The following is a 21,848-nucleotide window of genomic DNA, read 5'->3' on the forward strand; positions in this document are numbered from 1 at the left end:
GGAAGCTAAGAATGATGCAATTGAAAATGACTGTCTGAAAACCTAGGATCTGGTATTTATTCCATTTAGCTCCCTTGGTGACCTTGACAGATCACATCACCTCTATGACTGAGACTCAGTTTCTTTATCTTTAAAACAGAGATGCAGAAAACAACATAGAACAGAAAGAGTCTCAGATTCAGGAAGACCTGAGTTCAAATCCTGCTTGTCTCTTACTGGTTGCATGATTCTGAGCAAATCACTAAACCTCTTAGGGCCCCATTCTACAAGTTGCAAAACAGTTATTAATCTACCTTAGAGGGTGCCACAGTGGATAAAAAACCAGCCTTGGAGGATCTGAGTTCAAATTTTGCCTCAGATACTTAATAAATACCTAGCTGTGTGACCTTGAACAAGTCACTTACCCTCATTGCCTTGCAAAAAACAAAAAAAAATTCTACATTGGAAGTTGAGTATCTTCCATCAGGAGTTACTTATATGTTCCCAACAACAACAAAACAAGATCAAGCAAAAACAAGATGGAAATAATATTCTCTTATTTATTATTTATCATCTTTTTATGAATAATACTATTAATATATTTATAAATTATTGATTGCTTTTATTATTAATTCATAACCTTTGGGGTAAGAACATACAGCTGAGGCAGCAATAATCATTCTATTTGTACTAGATTATGATGAACTGAGAATTTAGGTGACTTGTCCAAGGTTACACAACCATTCTGTGCCAGAGGAGAGCTCAGACTCATATCTGCCTGTCTTAGAGGCCAGCTCTCTTCCCACTATATGAGGCTCTTCTTCAAGCTTGCAAAGTACTTTACATTTATTATCTATTTGACTATGACTAATGCTTGGTAATATATCACATAAATTCCAGTTGTTTGGCATTATCATTCATTATAATTATCTATTGTTAATAATTAAGATGATTTTTAATCATTCAATCAATAGAGTATTCATTAAACACCTACTATGTTCCAGTCAAAAGTCAACAAGGATTTAAGGGCTGATTATATGCTCTGGCACTTTACTAGGGCCTGGAGATACAATAAATGGAACAATCCCTATATATATATATGTATACATATATACATATATACATATATATATATATAGCTTGCATTCTATAAGATGAGACAGTAAATACATATATAAGATATGCAAAAAAAAAATCCCTCCTACTTTTCCAATATTCTTAGCCCTTGCTCCCTTCCACTCACTGTAGGATCCAGTGACATTGGCCTCCTGGCTGTCAGGGCATTGTCACTGGCTTCCCTCATACCAAAATACCCTTTCTCCTTATCTCCAGTTCCTGCTTTCCCTAGCTTCCTCTAAGTCCCAACTAAAATCCCATCTTCTACAAGATTTCCCCTTAAACTTAGATCCTTCCCTCTGCTGATGATTCTCTCCATTTTATCTTGTGGGTGACTAATTTATACTTAGCAGTTTGCATTATGTCTTCTCTATTAAACTGGGTGGGGGGAGGGAGGGAGACTGCTTCATGACTTTATATCCTTATCACTTAGAACAGGATTGGTATATAGTAAGCATTTAATAATTGCTTCTTGACTGAAATGGAAAGAAAATAAATAGAAATAAACAGAAAATAGAAAAATTCAAGGTAGTTTGGGAGGAGGGATGCAAACAGCTGATCTCAATCATTGTTGAACACATTATAGTGTCCAGTAATTGATTGGAATTTAATCACACCCTGCCATCTCCACTTCTATTCTCTCATTATTTAAATCATAATGTTCGTTCATTTGCCCTGGATGGCTAGTATTCCCAAGGTGACTATAACTTTCTTAAAGACAGGGACTGTGCCATATGTAATCCAAAAGCATTTATTAAATACAGCTAGGTGGTACAGTGGATAGAGCACCTGCCTTGAAGTAAGAAAGACCTAAGTTCAAAACTGGCCTTAGACACTGACTAGCTGGGTGACCTTGGGCAAGTCGCTTAACCCTGTTTGCCTTAACTTCCTCATCTGTAAAATGAGCTAGAGAAGAAAATGACAAACCACTCTAGTATCTTTGTCAAGAAACCCCCAAAGGAAGTCATGAAGATTTGAACACAACTGGACCACAACTCCTAATCCCATCATACTCATAGTCACAAAATAGAATCAACCACAAAATAAACTAATACATGATGGGAGTTGCAAAATATGAGATTTGTAGAACAGTACTAGTGATGAAAGGTTCATTAGTGATAGGGGTGGGGGAGGAGGGAGGAAATGGGAAGCAACTCTGGAGAAGACTGCATTTTGAGTAGAATTTCAGCAGTTAGGAGTGGTAGAATTTATTTTAAAAATAAAAAGCAATGAAGGGGATTATAAAGAAGACATTTCAGGTTAGAGACCTATAAGAACAAAAGCACAGAGGTGGGAAAGAGCCATATAAGGAACAATCATAGGTCATAGACCTAAAGATGGAAGAGACTTGAGAAACCATCTAGTCTACATTATAGATGAGGAAACTGAGGACAGGAGAGGTTAAGTGATTTGGCTAAAAACGTGATTGCCTTATTCTTTAGAGGGAAGACATAAATATGGATTCTCTGACTTTAGAATCAGAGTTCTTCCCCAGAATAGTCCAGTTTGGCTGGAGTATAGAATATAAAATAAATTGTTGCATATAATAAAGATTGGGAAGATTTTATTGAAAAAAATTGTATCCAGAAGTATCTTGTGACTTGAATAAGAAGATTAATTTTTCATCTACTAAGGAATGAGGACCCCCAGAATAAATGGTCACCTTTCCAGGCTTCTTCCATTTTCCTCTCCTCTCCACATACCATGAGTCAACCATTTCCCACTCTCTTATTAACACCCCCATCCCCCGACACTCCCACAGCACTTTGGCACTGTTTGTCCCCTACCTCTACTGCTCTCCCCATGAAATTCTCCTTCTTAAAATTGCTGACTGTCTTACCACCCCTCCAAAAGGGCTCTCCCAATCTAGTGCCATCCCCTTTAAGGCTCCATTCATCTACTCTGTATTTGTCACATATATATAGGAATATATGCATATATTGGAATATACTATAAACATATCATATACATACATATTTTATATATTTACATTTATATTTATAAATGTGTGTTTACATACATTCCAATATGGGAAACCCCATGAGTACATGCATACACACACACATACACATACACACACACACACATATATATATATATATATATTTACATACACACTCCTATGCACACACATATTTCAAAGTATTTGTATATATATATATATATATATATAATGTCATCTATCATCTCTATCTATCTGTCTATCTATCTATCTATCTATCTATTCAAGCACACACATAATACACATACACTCCTATTCACAAATTCCAATGTGGGAAATTAACACTCATGTATACACAGGTATGCATTGTCTATGCATATACATACATATGCACACATGTATGTGTATATACATATATATATAAATATATAAGCTTACATTTCAAAGAGATAGATAGATAGATAAATAGATAGATAGATAGATAGATAGATAGATAGATAGGGATCCTACATAGAGATTCAAGCATCTTGAGGACCTATACTATCTTTATTCTTTCTGTGTTTCCCTAGGTCTTAGCACAAGACTTAGCTTGATACACGGTAGGGCTTTATAAATGCTTCTTTATCAACTGATTGATAATAATAACAATTCACATTTATATCACATGTTACAAAGTGCTGAAAACAATCCACAAGATAGATTGTTATTGCTGGGCCATTATTTTATTTCTATTTAACTCTTCGTGACCCCATTTGAGGTTTCCTTGGCAAAAATATGAGAGACTTGTTAGTTCCTTCTCCAGCTTATTTTGCAGATGAGGAAATTGAGGCAAACAGGATTAAGTGATTTGTCCAAGATTAAGTGTCTGATGCTGCATTTGAACTCAGGTCTTCTTGACTTCAGATCCTTCTTGATTCTTTTCCCCTCTACCAGCCCTATAAGGTAGGAAGTACAAATAAAATTTCCCATATTTTGGGAAGGCAGAAATTTAGAAAGGAAATGGCAAGGGCTCTAGGAAGCAGAGTAATTGATAGATCTGGGTTTGGGATTCAGCTCCAGAACTCTAACATAGAGTCCTTGTCTATATAATCAAATGTTTGTGTATTCTAACATTACCCTAACAGAGATGCAAAGAATACATTTACAGGTGGGAGAAAGACTAAAGGTAGAGGAAGAGGACATTATCTTGTCTCTGTGCCCCCATAGCTTCTGACCCAATGACAGGCATTGTGGAGACTCAGTAAATCCTTACTTAAAGAGATACTTACCATTGACCAAACTCTGCTATTTAACCTCAAGAATTTTGTTCTTCCTCTTCTTACAAAATCTGGTCTCACTGGGAGCACAAGTAATTCTTCCCCATCCCCTCCAAAACCACTTCCTTCCCCTATTATAATAAGTATGTACAATTTTCAACCCATAAAACCCAAGGCTGGAAGCACTGAAAGTTCATGAACCCAGGGATTAAGAGCCCCAGATCTCATTCAACCTTCTTGTTTTAGAGGTAAGGAAACTGAAGGCCAATATGGGACAATGACTTACCATAGTCCCACTGCCACAGAGTAGCAAAGACATGACTAGATTCTAGGTCTCCTGGTTCCTAGGACAGAACTCTGCCCACATACTATCACATCCCAGAATTTTTCTTGTTTAATGTTTCCCCTGTTTCTTCCTGGCCTAGTTTTAAAATTATGGCCTAGTGAGAAATAAAATAAATGTTTACTGGACAGTTGTTTCTGCTGTTGTTGTTTTAATCCACAGCCCCTATGTGGATGACTTAAAAACCTTCTCCAATGGCCTCTACTGATGTGGCAGCTTTGTCATGGAGCTTTTGTCCTGTTGCAAAAGTTTATGACCATGCTATTCATAATCTTGTTGGTCATTATCTGACTGGTGTGGACAAGAGCTGCAACTAATAACTTAACCAACGACTTTGCCCAATGGAAAAAAATCAATGGACTTTATAATGAGTGCATGTCTTAATAGCCACAGGGCAGCCACTGACTTTGTCATTAAAGACATTCTAGCTTTTATTAATTTATGTTTTGCCTCTTAAAGAAAAATCCATGCACGCAATGACTATCGGGGAACACCTCCGGCTTCATTTGCTTTTCAAATCGATCTAAATTATTCAGGTTGACTAATGAATTTGTCTTGTCCAGTGGTCCAGAGGTTGTCTAGACAGATTTCTAAGAGGTAGAATCAAAGTAAATTCTACAGAGCGAATGGAAATGTAGTCGTCTGGCTGAAAGTAACAATGAATAATTATGCTATTTCCTAAAGAGAAGATTTTCTTGGCTAAGGCAATGGAGAAAAGTGATGTACACTGACTTGGAAATTCAGGGCAGGGTGGTGGAGAAGATGAAGAGTGGATATTATGATTGAGTTACACTGGAATGTAAGGCCCTTAGAATGGGTAATAATAGAATTCACAGTGTTTCTTGGGATGGGAACTCTGCCCTCTACAACTGTGGAAAATATGAATGCTGTGATTTTTTTTAAATGTAAGAGAGACAAGAAGAGGGCAAGAAATAGATTAATTAAACAAGCAAATGAATTTTGTCAAATATTTATTGTGTATTAGATACTATCTCTGGAAATGCAGATACAGAAATGAGATAGTTCTTGCCCTCAAGAAGCTTACATTATAATAGCAAATTAGATGATTTATAGGGGAGTGAGGCTCAAATTTTTTTTCTAAATAGTGATAAAGGATTATGAAATGAAACCATGAGACGATGGATTGATATACCCTTTTCCCAAAAGCAATTCTAGTATTACTTTTATTACAAATTACAAATTACTTTTATTACAAATTCAAGGGAATAGGGGTAGCATAATGCAGTATATAATATGATACTATCTGCTGTATATACTGTATGTCAATAAGGTAGAACAATGGATATCAAGCATCTGGACTGGAATCAGGAAGACCTGTATACAAATCTGGCCTCAGACACTAGCTGTATGATCCTGGACAAGTCACTGAATTATTTTTGACAAAATTTCCTCCTCTGTAAAATGAGCTGGAAAAGAAAATGGCAAATCATTTCAAAATTACTCTGCCAAATTTAAATTAAATTCAAATTAAATTAAAATGACTGAAAAACAGCAATATAGTACAATTATTGTTGTTGTTTATCTTTCATTCTCAAAGTCCATGATATCAGAGAGGTGATGATATGACGTGCACATGAGCTGGATTTGAGTGAGGGTGTGCTGTGCTAAGTTACCAGCACCACTTTCTTTTCTGGAGTCATCTGTAGCCAGTGGCCAGATATGAATGACTGATGATGGTCCTGAATTTGAGGTAGTCAAGGTTAAGTGACTTGACCTGGGCTATACAGCTAGTATGTGACTGATGTGAATTTGAACTCAGGTCCTCCAGACTCCAGGACCAGTGCTCTGTGCACTGCACCACCTAATTTGCCCCTTCATATAATACAGTATATAGGCAGTCTGTACAAATAGCAAGATGCTTGAGTAGATTTTGATAGCCTTATGGACAGCTAGATAAGAAAGGAAGCATAGTTTGAGGCCAGTCAAACATAGATGTTAGGTGAATTTTTATTTATCTACTAACTTGGATAGCTCAGATTTTCCTACAGCAGCTCCTTCGACCCTAGACGATGACTATAGGGACCCATTGAGTCTTTTCTATTTCCAAGCTAAAGAGCACCAGTCTTTCCAAGTTAGCACAGCCTTCAGTACCTTGGACAAGAAGTGAATTAGATGAACCATTGAAATCTCTTCCAAACCTAAGTGACCATCTGCTGGTATCTGGAGTAAGATTGGATGTGATGGGGATTTTCAAATATTTTTTCATAAAAGAAATAAAAGCAAACAATCTAGTACAAACACCTACTTACCAATATCTTCCATTATATTCAGTCCCCTTTCTGCTTCTAAGACAAGAATATGAAAAATTCCCAAAAGTTGAGAAAAACAAAGAATCACATTCATAGGGATGAAGGAGGCCATGAGGTAAAGCAAATGAAAGTTGAATTTCTCACCAGAAAACTGAGGTTCAAAAATCTAATTCTACCATAACTCCCTGTTGGACCTTGCACAAGTCCCCGAACAATTGTAAAATAAAGGAGATGGTTCTGTAGAATCTCTTTTAGCTATAAACTTGTCAGGTGATCATCTGATCCTATGATTCAGTAAACAGAGATTTTAAAAAATGTACTCAATTTCCCATTGTAAATGAAGTCTAAATCCAAGGATTCCATACTGTACAACTTCTCAAATTGAACAATGCAAGATGATGGTGGTCACAGACAACAGAATTTCCAATGATTTTCAGTAATTCTAATAATCCCCCCCCAACATGAATGATAAAAATCTGGTGCCCAGTGTTATAAGTTCCATTGTCTACCAATGGTGTGACCTTGGGTTAGTCACTTAGTTTCTGTTTTTTTTTTTAAAGTCTTTTTTTTGCAAGGCAAATGGGGTTAAGTGGCTTGCCCAAGGCCACACAGCCAGGCAATTATTAAGTGTCTCAGACCGGATTTGAACCCAGGTACTCCTGACTCCAAGGCTGGTGCTTCATCCACTATGCCACCTAGCCGCCCCTATATTTTTTTTTTTTAAGGCTGGGTTAGTCACTTAGTAGACAATTAGATCTTAATTATTTTCTACTTGATGTAAGGAGGATTATGACAGATAGCACTTCAGGAGTTGTACTAGCTAAAATAACTAATACTTATATAGCGACTACTCAAGTGCCAAGAATTTTCAAATATTACCTCATTTGATCCTCACAATAATTGAGAGGAAGATGCTATTACTTTATAGTTGGAGAAACAGGCAAACAGAGGTGAGGTGGTCACAAAATTAGTAAGTATCTGAAGCTGAATTTGAACTTAGTTCTTTCTGACTTCACAGTTGACTCTCCATCTACTGTGTCATCTATCCCCAATAATGCAGGTGCTCTCTCAGATCACCCAGGTCACTGTAGTGGGAAATGCACTAATCTGCCAAATAGTAACGGGGAATCCAGATTTGTCGTGACCTTACCCTCAGCATCTCATTTTTCTCATCTTTGAAATTGCCAAATTCTGGTAATTCTCTATTGTGAGGTCTTTCCCAATTCCAGTACTCATGTCCTATGTTTCTATGTTGCTCTATTCTAAGGTTCCTCTCAGCTCTGACATTCATTGTTCTATGGTCCCCTTTCATTCTATAATGTTTGATAATCCAAAATCTCTGATTTCAGACAGATCCAGGATATTACTTGTTGTAGTGATTAATTTCAACCAGATCAAGCTGCTGCTATTGTGTCCTTTAGATTAAATATATATCTCAAAGGAAAGAATGGATTTGAAAAACTATTTTGCCTCCAGACAAGGGACCATACAAACAGCGCCAAGAAGAGGAGGGGATTCTAGACAGGAGAGGCAGCAGTGAAATACACTTACCCATCCAGGTCCCCATGATTCATTCTTGGGGGTTGTTAAAAGAAGCACTCTGGTCATAATTGCTCTAATGGTGCTTGGGGAGAGAGAGAGAGAGAGACAATCTCAAAGCTAATCAAGTTCAAGACCATCCAAGTCTTTATAGATTGGAGACAACAATTTGAATTGCTCTCAAAAGTGTCTAGAAATTCAATGCTGGAAGCCTGGCACAGATTTAATATGTGTTGTCCAGTCAATGCACTAAAGAACAATGGAAAATTGCTGTGTTGGGTGACCTAGGTTCTGGCACTAGCTTCTGCAACCTTGGGAAAGTTAATGAACCAAAATCAACCTCAGTTTTCCCATTGGTCAAAAGGGGAAAATTCTGATCTGTTCTTAAAGTTATTGTGAGAATGAGATGAGGATGAATATATTTTTTTTAGTCTGAAATGATAGAAAAATTATTCCAGAGTAGACAAAACTATTGGATTTCCTAAATTACATAAATGATTACATAATATTTCATTCATTTCTAGATTTAAAATATGAGTCTTTGTGATGTCTTCTGTTACAGGTGATGTCCATCTCAAGTGATGTCCAAAAAATTCAAAATTAGGATTAAATTTAACCTGTCAAGGAACACACATATATATGATTTAGACCTAAAAAGAACTTTAATAATTAGTCCACAATTCTACTGGTTTACAGTTTGAGGAAGCTACAGGTCATTGGTATAGATAGCTCTAAGCTAATTGAACTGTAGCTCTCTGCAACATTCTGATCCAATAAGGACCAATTGACAGAAATTGAGAATTTTGGCTTGGTGAAAAGAGAACTTTTGGAAATATGAGAATTATCTTTCCCAAAGATTCTTTTGTGAGGGGCAGAGGTAGACATGTTCTGCTTGAACTCAAAGAGAAGAATCAAAATATCAGCTAATGGAAGACAAAATTGAGGAGGAAATTCTAATAATTAGAGCTATATGACACATGAATAGGATGGAAAATAGTAAACTTTTATTACTTGAGATGGTATAATAAAGGGTTAGTTGGCAACTTATCTAGAATCATGATTATATTATTTAGAACAGGTAAGAACCTTAAAGAAAATTTGAAGCTAAAGGAGAATTAGATTTAATAGATTAGATTAAATTATTAGTTCTTTGAGGATCGGGACTAACTTTTGCCTCTGTTCTGTATTCCCAAGGTTTAGCACATTGCCCACTTAATAAATATCATATATAAGAGGTGTCTATTCCTAGAATGTTGAACCTAGAGTGAGGAGGACCTGGGTTCATATCTAGTCTTAGACACTTCCTAGTCATGTGACTTTGGGAAAGTAACTTAACCTCTATACTTCAGTTTCGTAAAATATGGTTTTATTTATAAAATACTTTGAAAACCTTAAAGTTCTATATAAATGCTGGCTGCTTTGTCCTCTGACTTACTCGAGGTTATAAGGGCAGCAGGCAATGGGTCCAGGTGGAAGAGAAGACTTTTGTTTTGGGTGGGAAGTTACACGATTGTCTTCTCTGAGTCTAAGGAGCAGTTAGGTGCCATAATCGATAAAGCACTGGCCCTGAATTCAGGAAGACTGGAGAATCCTTAGAGGATTCCTAGGTGTGCAACCCTGGGCAAGTCATTTAACCCTGTTTGCCTCAGTTTATTCATCTGTAAGTTGAGTTGGAGAAGGAAATGGCAAATCACTGCAGAATCTTTGCCAGGAAAAAACTCAGATGGGGTCATAAAGATTCAGAAACAGCTGAACAAAGTCTAAGTTCCAATGAACAAATGAATTTAATTATTTCATAGTTATCTATATCAATCTGTTCTACTCCTCTCGTGACTTTGTGCGTGCCTTGATTCCTTGAAGATCCTTCTAGCTTTAAATCTATGATACTCTGACCTGAAAAATTCGACTGTTTTGGACAGGTCAAAGAATGTCCTTTACTTGTAAAATACAGACTCCCTCCAAGAGATCCAAGAAACCTCTCTGGCCTGACTTACCAACTCATCTTATCCCTTTAATTTTGACCATCAGCATTTGTTCTTTCATAATATTACATTCATCACAACCTATCTGGAAGAACTTAGGTTTATGTGATAGAGAGAACTGGAATAAAAGAAGCTTCTGTCCTTTAGGAGGTCCCAGTCTGGTTAGGCTGACAATTCTCACATGAATACAATGGGAAAGGCACTGAATTTGAGTGAGGAAAAGCTGAGTTTAAATCCCATCCTAGATCTTCATTTTTGGTTCTATCTCTTTAGTTTCCCATCAATGTCTTCATCTGAAAAATGAAGAGATTGACTTCCAAGGTCCCTTCTAACTCTGTATCTATGATCTAAAGATATGCATTCAAGTACTTATGCCAGTCAGTAACTAAGTGACATTGGATAATTTATTGCCCCTTTTCAAGCATGTTAACTTCATCTATGAAAAGGGGATAGAATAAATATAATATAATAAATATATACATTTATATATAATATTTATTATATAATAAATATAATAAAAATAAAATTAGGTTGCTTGCATCCTGGGAGAAGGAGAAAAATTTGCAACTTATAATCTTATAAAAATGAATGCTGCAAATGATCTTTACCTATGACTGTAAAAAGTAAAATACTATTAAAAATAATAAAAAAAGTAAAACATGGCAGGCTTGAGAGTTGAATCCTTTGTACCCTGACTCCAAATCTTGTGTGTGTGTGTGTGTGTGTGTGTGTGTGTGTGAAATTTCTGACATGATTTAAGAGTAACATCCATCCTCTGAACTTCATCTTGCATCACTTGTTCCCTTTGGTACCTAGCCCTGTGCTCTGCCCACATAAAGGTCTTAACTAGCTAATCTGTTGCCTGGCACGTGTATTAAAGCAGAGATGCCATTTCCCAAAGCCTGGCTGCAGAAAGCAGAGAATGCCCAGTTCTTATTTAATTAATGACTACAGATTGCCTCTGCTGCTTAAATATATATCTATTGTGTGCTATTACCCAAGCCTGTAGGCTTTCTAATAATTTTTGGCGCCAACAGCCTTAATGACTCTCAGAACTTCCCTCTGTGCCAAAACAACTCGAGTACTCTATTTATCAGGCCTGGAACATTCATCATTTCCATCCTTGCATCGATCAATACAATCTACCCTACGAGAGTGCACAGCCACAGAGGAGAAACCAAACGAAATCTATCAGCCCTGTCAGACTGGTGGCATGTGTGGTCCACATGTTATCTTCCAATGTCTCGTCCAATTGGGATGAGAAGAACAACAACAGCAACAATTACAGGATGTTTCGACAGCATTCTGCAGCTTTGTCCCAAGCACTGAGTGAGAAAGGTAGGGAAATGTGATTATCCCCATTTCAGGAATTGAAGCAAATTTCTCTTTAACTCAGCTATGGAATGGAAGGAGTAGGAAGGCTGTGGAATGGCCTTTCAGAGTGCAGTGACTTTATATATATTTATAAAATTAAATTCAATGGATGGAAATGGTGTGGCATAGAGGGAAGAATGCTATATTTAGAAGTAAAAGTCCTGGGTTTGAGTTCTGACTTTGCCATGTGATCTTCGGTACATTAAAATATTCCTCTCTTAACATTATTTAAGGCAACTTGGTGATACAGTGGATAGCAAGTCATGCCTGGGGTTGAAGAGACTCATCTTTCTGAATTCAAACAGGCCTCAGATACTTACTAGCTATGTGACCCTGGGAAAGCTATTGAAACTGTTTGTCTCAGTTTCCCCATCTATAAAATGACTTGGGAAAGAAAATGGCAACACAACTCAGTATCTTTGACAAAAGAACTCCAAATGGGATAACAAAGAGTCAGACACGACTGAAACGATCAAACAGCATAACAGCATTGGTTTCCTCAACTGAAAATGGGGAGAATATATGTCCTTCCTATTTCATGGGATTGTAGAGGGGGAAGGATTTTTATAAAGCAAGATGTTATAAAAATATGAGTAACAATTAACAGTATTATTGTTCACTTTCTTGGATATGATATCAATAGTATGGGCATTCCTTCTCTGAGTATGATGATGGACAAATGAAGGAATAAATGAATGAATGAATGAATGAATGAGTGAATAAAAAGTGAGTGAATGAGTGAGTGAATGAATGAATGAATGAGAAATTATTTATTAAGCTTATGATGGGTGAAGCACTGAATGTAAAAATAGAAAAAGCAAGACAGTCATTGTTCTCAAGAAACTCACACTCTAAAACAATATATAAAAGAAAGTTCATCTGCAGGGCCTCAAATCATATGAATACAGTAATAGCCTCAATGGAAAGGTTGGGGGTCCTCAGGTTACAAAAGTAGAGCAGATGATAGTGTCAGGGGACCACAGGGTACTGAGATATATAAATGTTAGGTTTGGCTTAGATGATCTTGGGAAGCAGAAGCAGAACAGATGGTAAGGGCTTATAGTCATCCAAATCATCAGAATGAATGGAGTTGTTGACTCCTTTCTCACATCCTATTAGCATCAAGCAACCTAGGCAAAAGAGGAAGGAAAGGAGAATGAGATTGGTTCTGGCATAGAACAGGGAACGTGAGTTGGAGAAAGGAATGACTTTCCATACTTTTGTATTCTTTATGATTCTTCTCTATGATTTTCCACCAAAAATCCACCCAAAAAGATCCATTCTAAGAGTCAAAGGTTCTAATAGCAATAATGGCAGCTGTATCAGTAGTAACATATACCTAGGATGTTTAAAGAGCATGTAAGACAATTATTATTTCAGCTTTTATCCTTTCTATCTTTGTGATAGAAAGCAAATCAGCACTGGATTTGACACTAAAAGACATGGATCGAAATCATAACTTTTCTATGTGACTTTCGATGGGTGAATTAAACTCTCTGAGATTTCATTTCTTCATTTGTAAAATAAGGGAATTGAACTAAAAGACTTTTAAATTTCTGCCAGCTCTAATCAGCTAACCAAACAAGCAACATGCCTTTATTAATTACCAACTGTGTAAAACATATTTTGCAATAAAGCCACAGAACTTAGACTATTAAACTATTAAACATTGTTTTGTTGTTCAGGCTTCCAGTTGTATCCAACTCTTTGTGACCCAGTGGACCGTAGCATTCTAATACTGTCCATAGGGTTCTCTTGGTGAAGATACTGGAGTGGTTTGCTATTTCTTTCTCCAATGGATTAAGGCAAACAGGCTAAGGGACTTGATCAGGCTCATATAATTAGAAAATGTTGGTTGGATTTGAACTTCCTGACTCTAAGCCCAACATTCTATCTACTGAGACACCTAGTCATCTCCAACTATAAAATAGGAATAAATGTACTTGACATTCCTCCCTGTAATAAATTTTAATCTTGTCAAGTCAGGCTAATTGGGATTATTGTTCTTATTCTGAAAGCACATGTACCAGACACAGTGGGCACAAAACTGAAAAAGCAATGAAATAATTTTCATCTGGAGGTAAACCTTCACCTGGATAAGTCTCATGGATACCTTTAGACTCTGCATAAAAACACAGGGAAATCCAAGGGGGGCATTCCATCAAAACAACACCCAGGCACAGATGGACATACATGCTTGCCACAGAAGTAGATTTAAGAAATATACTAAGAGAACAATGGATGCTATCTGTGAATCTTGGGTCCCTTCCAATTCTATTAGTCTATATTTTTTGTCTTTAGGTACCTCCCAGAGTTGACATTCTATTATCTGTGTTCTATGACTTCTTCCAGCTCTGTCATTCTATGTTATATGGCAATGGTGTCAACCCCAAATAAAAATGGTAACCACTAACCCACACATAAGGATCTCTGTGGGCCTCTTGTTGACTTAGAAAACCATTAATCATATTTTTATTTATTTTGCTAAAAATTTCAAAATTATAGTTTAATCTTGTTTAGGAAATTCTGGAGAGTGTTACACAATGTACCCAACAGATCCCAAGTGTTGGACACTTTTGTTCGAAGGTTCTTAAAGCTCTAACATCCAATCTTCTAGGCCTTAGGATCTCTGATATTCTATATTCTAAGGTTATTTGATCTCTAATACCCAATCTCCTAGGTTTCATGGTTTCTTCTAACTGATTTTATTTGCTCCAAAGTCCTTCTAGCTCTAACATCCAGTCTTCTAGATTCCAAGGTATCTTCTAGTTCTGATAGTATATGATCTAAGGTCCATCTGTCTCTAATATCCAATTTTCTAGGTTCAAAGGTTTTTCCAGTTCTAACTCTGATAGTCTATGATCTAAGGTCTTTTTCAGGTCTCAACCCTGGCAAGGCAGGAAGCAGATGATGCTGCCTGAGTCATGATTATGTCATATCCAACATTCAGTGGTAGTATTTGGCCACATCAAGGAAGGAGACAGGAAAACTATTTCAGCAGATGTAGATGATATCTCAGCCCTGCTGCTATGGAGTATATTCTATTTTCCAATGAGAGACTCTTGCTTTAGTTTATAGCTTTAAGCACTAAGTTGTGGTACCATAGGAAGCCCCAAATCTTCTTTTCTCTTTTGTTGTATGGACTCTACACATGCACACTAGTCCATTAGTAGCTAGCAGAGTATTGGGAGTATGTATATACAGTCCCCACACATGCTAGGTATTTATGTACTTCACCGTAGTTAGAAGTCAGTTCAAAGAACTGTGGTGATATGAGAATTCAAGATATAACCTATTCAAGAAAATGAGTATAGATTCAGTACCCTACATCCCTTGGGAAGAAAGGAGAGAAATTCACATAATGGGGGCTGTAGAGAATAAATGTCAGAGCTAGGATTTAACCCAACTCCTCCTAATTCAAATGCAGCACTCTTTCTCCTAAATCATTCATTCTCCACTTGTCTCCTGTCCTAGTCATACCTGCTCTGGTGCATCAGGCTTAGTTTTGCCTATCTATATTGGGAAGGGGGTGGAGGGGTACAGCTAAGTGGTGGAGTGGCTAGTGCAATAGATTTGGAATGAGAAAGACTCATTTTTCACAAGTTCAAATCTGACCTCAGAAACTTCTTAGCTATGTGTCTCTTAACCCTGCCTCAGTTTCCTCATCTATAAAATGAGTTGGAAAAGGAAATGGCAAACCACTCTAGTATCTTTGCCAAGAAAATCTCAATGAAGACATGAAAAGTCAGAAATCGCTGAAACAACTCCACAAATATTAGGAGAGATGTTGTCAAATAAGAACAATGTAAGTATGATTGAAGTACTCTGAGTTCTTGCCACAGAAGGATAGATCAATAGAATTAGTTGAAGTGAATTTGGGCACAGGAAAATAAATGGGTCTAGGAAAGGCAGAGCTATGTTCCAAAATAGCAGAAAGACAAGTCTTTGCTTAAGTTTAGAGAATACTTCTTAGTAATTTGAAGTAATTAAATGTGGTATGAGCAGACTCCAAGAGGTCAGGAAAATACTTTTCTAGAGGTTCTCAGATGGCACCTGTATGATACCATATGGTCAGGTACAAGTTGTATCAAATGCTTGTTAAGATATCTTGAATTCTTAAGATTCTGTGAGGCCATGTTAGAAAGAGCCTCAGGAGCAACAGAAATTACAAATGTGTCTGTGTGTGTGTGTGTGTGTGTGTGTGTGTGTGTGTGTGTGTGTGTTTGTGTGTGTGTGTGTGTCTGTGTGTGCGCACTTATGTATGTGTTTTCATGTGTGGTAACTGCTCTCTCCCCTGGGTGAGAGTGGAGACAGGGAAGCATCAGAGACATACTCAGACATATACTCAGCCTGCAGAGTCTGGGGCTGAGTTTCATCACTGGCTGCCTTCTTTCCTGTGTTATCTGACCAACCCAGGTTCATCCCTTTTTTTCTTCTTTGAATTGTTTCCCTGGGGCCCCAGAAAAACACAGACCAGGGGGGTCCTTCATGCTTCCGGGAACACTTAGACAAACCCTTTCTGGATCCTGGGCCCTTGGCCTGAAATTCCAGAAAGGGAGACACACACAAGCTCCCACTAGCAGGTAAGATAAAACAGAATCTCAAGACTATGATGTATCACACATTATGGTATAAGATCATCCAACTCTCTGAGATAGTGTTTCTATAAAATGGGGGTTGTATACTATTGTCAAAGAGAGAAAATATGCCAGAATTAGGTGCCTGAGACCATTCCATCAAAACAGCAACATTCTAGAGGTAGGGTCCTCCACCATAAACTCAGAATGGTAATGAAAATTATGCTAGCAGGTAAATTAGTATTATCTGGTTCTTTACCAACTCTTACAGACTATGTACCATATTTTATGGCTCCTTTCTTGGCCAGGTTCAAGTTTCAAATGCCAAGCACATAATAATGGCAAGAAAAGATAAATATATGACAAAATTCCAGAACCTCAGGGCTAGAAGGGGTCTCAGAGGGCATGTATTGGAACACTGCTTGAAGAGAAATACTAACTGCAATGTCATTGATAAGTGGTCATATGGCACTCATGCCATTCCAAACTCCCAGACAACTAGGATCTTATTGGTGATCTCCTAACATGATTCAAATTTGCACTGCATATTTCCAATGGGTTGGAATCAATTACCATATTTTACTTAATAAGTTCTAATATTGTAAATCCAAATGCATGCAATCACTTCATGGGATTTATTATTTCTAGTCACTGAGAGCTACTCAGTGTCGCTGCTGCTACAGAAAAGGAGTGTTTCCTTCTGCCTCCATTCTCCACACCTATAACTTCTCAAAGTCTCCCACAGCACTTCCATTATTCCCTTATGTATTATTTCATCCTATTGGTTTCACGAGGGCAGAGACCGGCGAACTTTTTGCGTTTGTATTCTTAAAATTTATCATAGTGTTTGACCCATAGTTGTTTAATAATTTTCTTTTCATCCATTCACCTCTAAAATAGGAATAATAAATATTGCCTATCTTACAAGATGATGACGAAAATGAAATGAAAGAATGCCTCTAAAGCACACCAAAAGTTCACCAAAAGAGGCTTTGGTGAATGTTGTTAAGCGAACAGTCCATTTCCAGACCATTTGTTATCCAGCCAAGTAGGTTGGCCACAGTCAGGTTGCTGGAGTCAGCCAGGAATCCATCTCATGAAAGGTAATATTTTATAGCAGATTTTGAGGTTAGGAACAACCATCATTTGTGTTTCAAAATGGTTTTCATTAATGCTTCTTTTTCCAATCACTCATAATAAACCACAAAACATGGCGTTCCAGGACAAGTTAGGAGACCATGGAAAAAAATTATTTTTCAAGTTTTGCTAAATCATTGCTGGTATCTTTAAGATAATACTAACTGACATTTAGACAGTGCTCTGGGTGCATGTTGTACTAGGAAAGTTAACAGGACTTGGAATCTGAATTTTTGGATGCAGTCCAGGCTTCCCCATTTCTTAAGAGGTATGTTTTTGGGTAAGCTGTTTCTGTTTTCTGTGCCTCTATTTCCTTATCTATAAAAAAAGGAATGATTATATTTATACTGACCACTTCCCAGAGTATTGTAAAGAAAATGCTGAAACTTAACTGCTAAGAGAAATTCAGGATATCTATGAAATAGCTGGGAATATATTCTATAGGTTGCTTTAAGGTTTACAAAGCTCTTTACAAATAATACCTTATTTGATCCTCACAACAACCTTGGGAGGGAGGTGCTAGTGTTATCATTCCCATTTTTCAGATGAGGAAACTGAGCAAACAGAATCAAGCAGTTAGTAAGCATCTGGGGTTGAATTTGAATTCAGAACTAGCACTCTATCCAACATACTCCCTAACTGCCTGTGAATCAGGTCTGTCAATGACCAAGCTTAGCCTTGGAGAAGCTCCCTTTAATGAGGGAGACCATGGGTGAGGAATATCAACTATACTGTCAGGCCCAGGGGATGTCCGGGGGATGTTTTGTTCAATCATGTTGAATTGCTATTATTTATTTTTTTTAAAATTATTTGCATTTCAAGGCTTGGATGATTATGTGGGGAAGAAGAAAATGATGTATTTGGAAATAAAAATATTGTAAAAATAGAGCAGTTAAAAACTTTCTAAAAATTCATATACAAGAGCAAACACTGCCATGGAGGAATACCAGCCCCACCACGATGAGATTGTCTTCAATGCTGATGAAGCACACAATATTGTGAAAGAGTGTATTGATGCTATATTGGGTGGTATGGATTATAATCAGAATAATGTCAACCAATGGACTGCAGCTATAATGGAGCAATCCTTAACACATTTGATAAAGTTAGGGAAGACATATAAATATATAGTTACTTGTGCAGTAATGCAGAAAAGTGGATCTGGTTTACACACAGCCAGCTCATGTTTTGGGGATTCTACATCTGATGGAACCTGTACCATAAGATGGGAGAATCAAACTATGAACTATATCGTCAATGTTTTTGCCATTGCTATTGCCCTGTAACTAAATGGAAATATTATACTAGCACCTTTAACAGAAGAAATTATCAAAATGTTCTGGAATAGAATTATTCATAGTATTATTTATCTTATTATTATTACACTAGAAATGAAAATGTGTAGTTGGCTTTAGGACAGTCAGAGTTGAATATTATAATGTAACTAATCATAGAGCTCAAAGTGTACTTTAATTAAATACATAGTTAGAAAAATATCAAACTCAGAAAAATAAGATATTAAAATGTCTAAATACTGAATTTACATTTGCACCAACCTTCCCTTGACACTGTATCAAGGGAGTTGGAGGAATAAAGTTTGTTTTAATAACGTTCTTTTGAGGTGGAAAAATAGAATTCTATCTGCATAAGCCTGTATAAATTAACCCAAGTTCTTAGTTCAATAATTATTAGTGCCTCATTTGGTTATACATGCAGGATGCTATAAGCATGTTTTTCTTTTTTATCAAATACTGTTATATAGTAACTAGAATTAACATTTTTAAAGTTATTATTTAATGATTTATTGCCTTTTATTTGAAAATTCCAAGTTAAAAGTTGAACAGTATTGGTAGAGTGAGTTCTCTAGCCCAGTATAGTTCACCTAAGAATAATCACAATAATAATTGTCTTTCAAATCATTCATTCTATAGTCAGCAAATATTTGTTGATTATCCACTATGTGCAGCATTCTGTTTAGTTGCCACATTGCTGGTACCTTCCTCCCAGTTTGGAAACTGTAGCATTTTTAATTTGGATTATGAACATGGGAATAAAAAAATTTGGTCCACAGTTTAGGAATACATAAGACAGTGAGATTTAATTTTAAGAGAAATATAAAATGAACAGAAGCCATGTAGAAGTTAGCCAAATCAAGTTCTTGCTATAAGTAGATTTTATTTACCATTGTAGACATGACTTAGAGAAATATTTAAAGAAAGTCAGTATAAATATGCACATTTAATTTTGTTGTTAGCTTCATAACTAATAAGTTATATTTATTGTTTTGATTATTAACTGGCATTTGTAAAACTATATTATGTTTTAGATATATTGAGTAAGTTATAAATATAAAGTGTACATTCATTAGCAGGTTATATAATAACTCAGAGCTTATGAAATGTAGAAAAAAATAATGAGGAAAGATTTTAAATTAGTGTACACACAGCTGGGCTACCAAATGTGAAATCAATCCACTGCCTAAGGAAGAAAATAAAGTTATAAATGCAAATTGAGTGAAACTAATACATTGAATTTTTGAAGAAAGGCTGAGTGATAATATAGTAAATATTAATGGGGCATAAGGTGGTGATATTTGCATGTTTGTTTTTTAGCTATATAAAAAGGACAGTTTAAGAAATGAATATTAGAAAAAAGATTAGTTCACTTTAAATGCTGTAATGTACCTGTTTTGGCACATTAAAAATAATCTCATAACTATTACATTGATGCTATTTTCTTGCACTTGAAGATTGTATTAGAGTGATCAAAGTACTAGTGTAATTGAGTGATGTTATTGAATCTCAGTTTCTTTAAAAAAAGTAGAAAATATGCCTTGTAAAATCATGTTTTAAAAGAATTTGCTTGATGCTCTTCTGTAGCTAAAAGATAATATTCTCTACCTTATCTATAAAAAATTCATATACAAAACAGAAACATTAATTGTATTATAATTACTCTTATTATCTTAGTCTTCTGAACACTGTCATGAGTATTCTTTCCAATTGTTACAGGAGGACATTGAAGATTAGAAATGTCAAATAGTCCTTTGGGATCCAATCTACCAATCAGTTAATCCATCTATTGTCTGTCATCTGCTGCTTAACACAGTGCCTTGCAAATAGTAGGTGCTTAATAAATAAAGCAGTCAATGACTGATTGACCTTGTCTATAGAGCCAGTCTGGTAACTTTTCCCATGATAAATTATCTTTGTGCACCTAGAACAGGAGATAGATTTAGAGATTTATAGAATTACAGAACCGTTGTTACATGTTGAAAAGGATGTTAGAACTAGAAGAAATATTAGAGACAATCTCCTCATTTTCCAAATAGAGAAATTGTGACCCAAAAAGGAAAAACAACTGAGTCAAGGTCACTTAGGTATGAAGAGCCCAGAATTCACAGTGAATATTCAAATTCTGCCTAATTTGTTATTTGCAAGTTCCTTGAGATTCTAAGACCTGTTGATGACATATATAGACCTTTGATCTTCACTGGGCTAATCCACTGATCTCATTGTTTTTTCTTCTCAACACCTATCACTTAATGCTATTTTTCACACTTCTCTGGCTGGATGCCCTGTCTACTTACTCTTCATGCTCCATATCTGGATATGTTTCAACATCCCATTTAGCCTATAGCCTATTCCATTATTGCTATAGCAGAATTTCTAAGATTTCCTGATTGTGTTGGTTGCACCCAGTCTGTTTAATCTTAGTCATTATGTACCCTCTACCACATTTATTGTCCTATATTTCTTTTTTCAATTTTATATATATTTATGCACAAAATCATCTTATGTATTCTTCTTTTTATCAGTTCTTTCCCTGGAGGTGGGCAGCATCTTCTTTCATAAATCCTTTGTAGCTGAATTGAAAATTTATAATATTCAAAATAAAATCATTCTCAATTTTCCTTTGAATGATATTGCTGTTACTATATATAATATTATCTTGGCTCTGTTCATTTCCCTCTTTATTATTTCATATAAGTCTTTCTATACTTTTCTAAAATCAACCTGCTCATCATTTGTCACAGCACAGTAGTATTCCATCACAATCATATACCACAACTTGTTTTACCATTCCCCAATTGATGTTCATCCTCTCAATTTTCAGTTCTTTGCAACCACAAAATATAAATATTTGGGGATATATAGGGTCTTTATTTTTTTCCTGATCACTTTGGAAATAATGTTAATATTGTTGGATCACTGGACATACACAAATTTATTACTCTTTGGGCATAATTCCAGATGATTTTTCAAAATGGTTGGATTAGTTCATAGTTCTACAAACAACGTATTAGTGTCACATTTTCCACATCCCCTCAAAC

The 21,848-nt window shown here is 36.1% G+C and overlaps 1 pseudogene; it reads left to right on the plus strand.

Annotated features, from left to right (window-relative positions):
* The first annotated feature begins 18,450 nt into the window (after positions 1–18,450).
* On the plus strand, positions 18,451–18,801 carry LOC141516417 (dynein light chain Tctex-type 3 pseudogene; annotated as a pseudogene).
* Positions 18,802–21,848: the final 3,047 nt, after the last annotated feature.

Source organism: Macrotis lagotis, chromosome 3 (assembly GCF_037893015.1).
Source record: "Macrotis lagotis isolate mMagLag1 chromosome 3, bilby.v1.9.chrom.fasta, whole genome shotgun sequence".
Classification (NCBI taxonomy): Eukaryota; Metazoa; Chordata; class Mammalia; order Peramelemorphia; family Peramelidae; genus Macrotis; species Macrotis lagotis.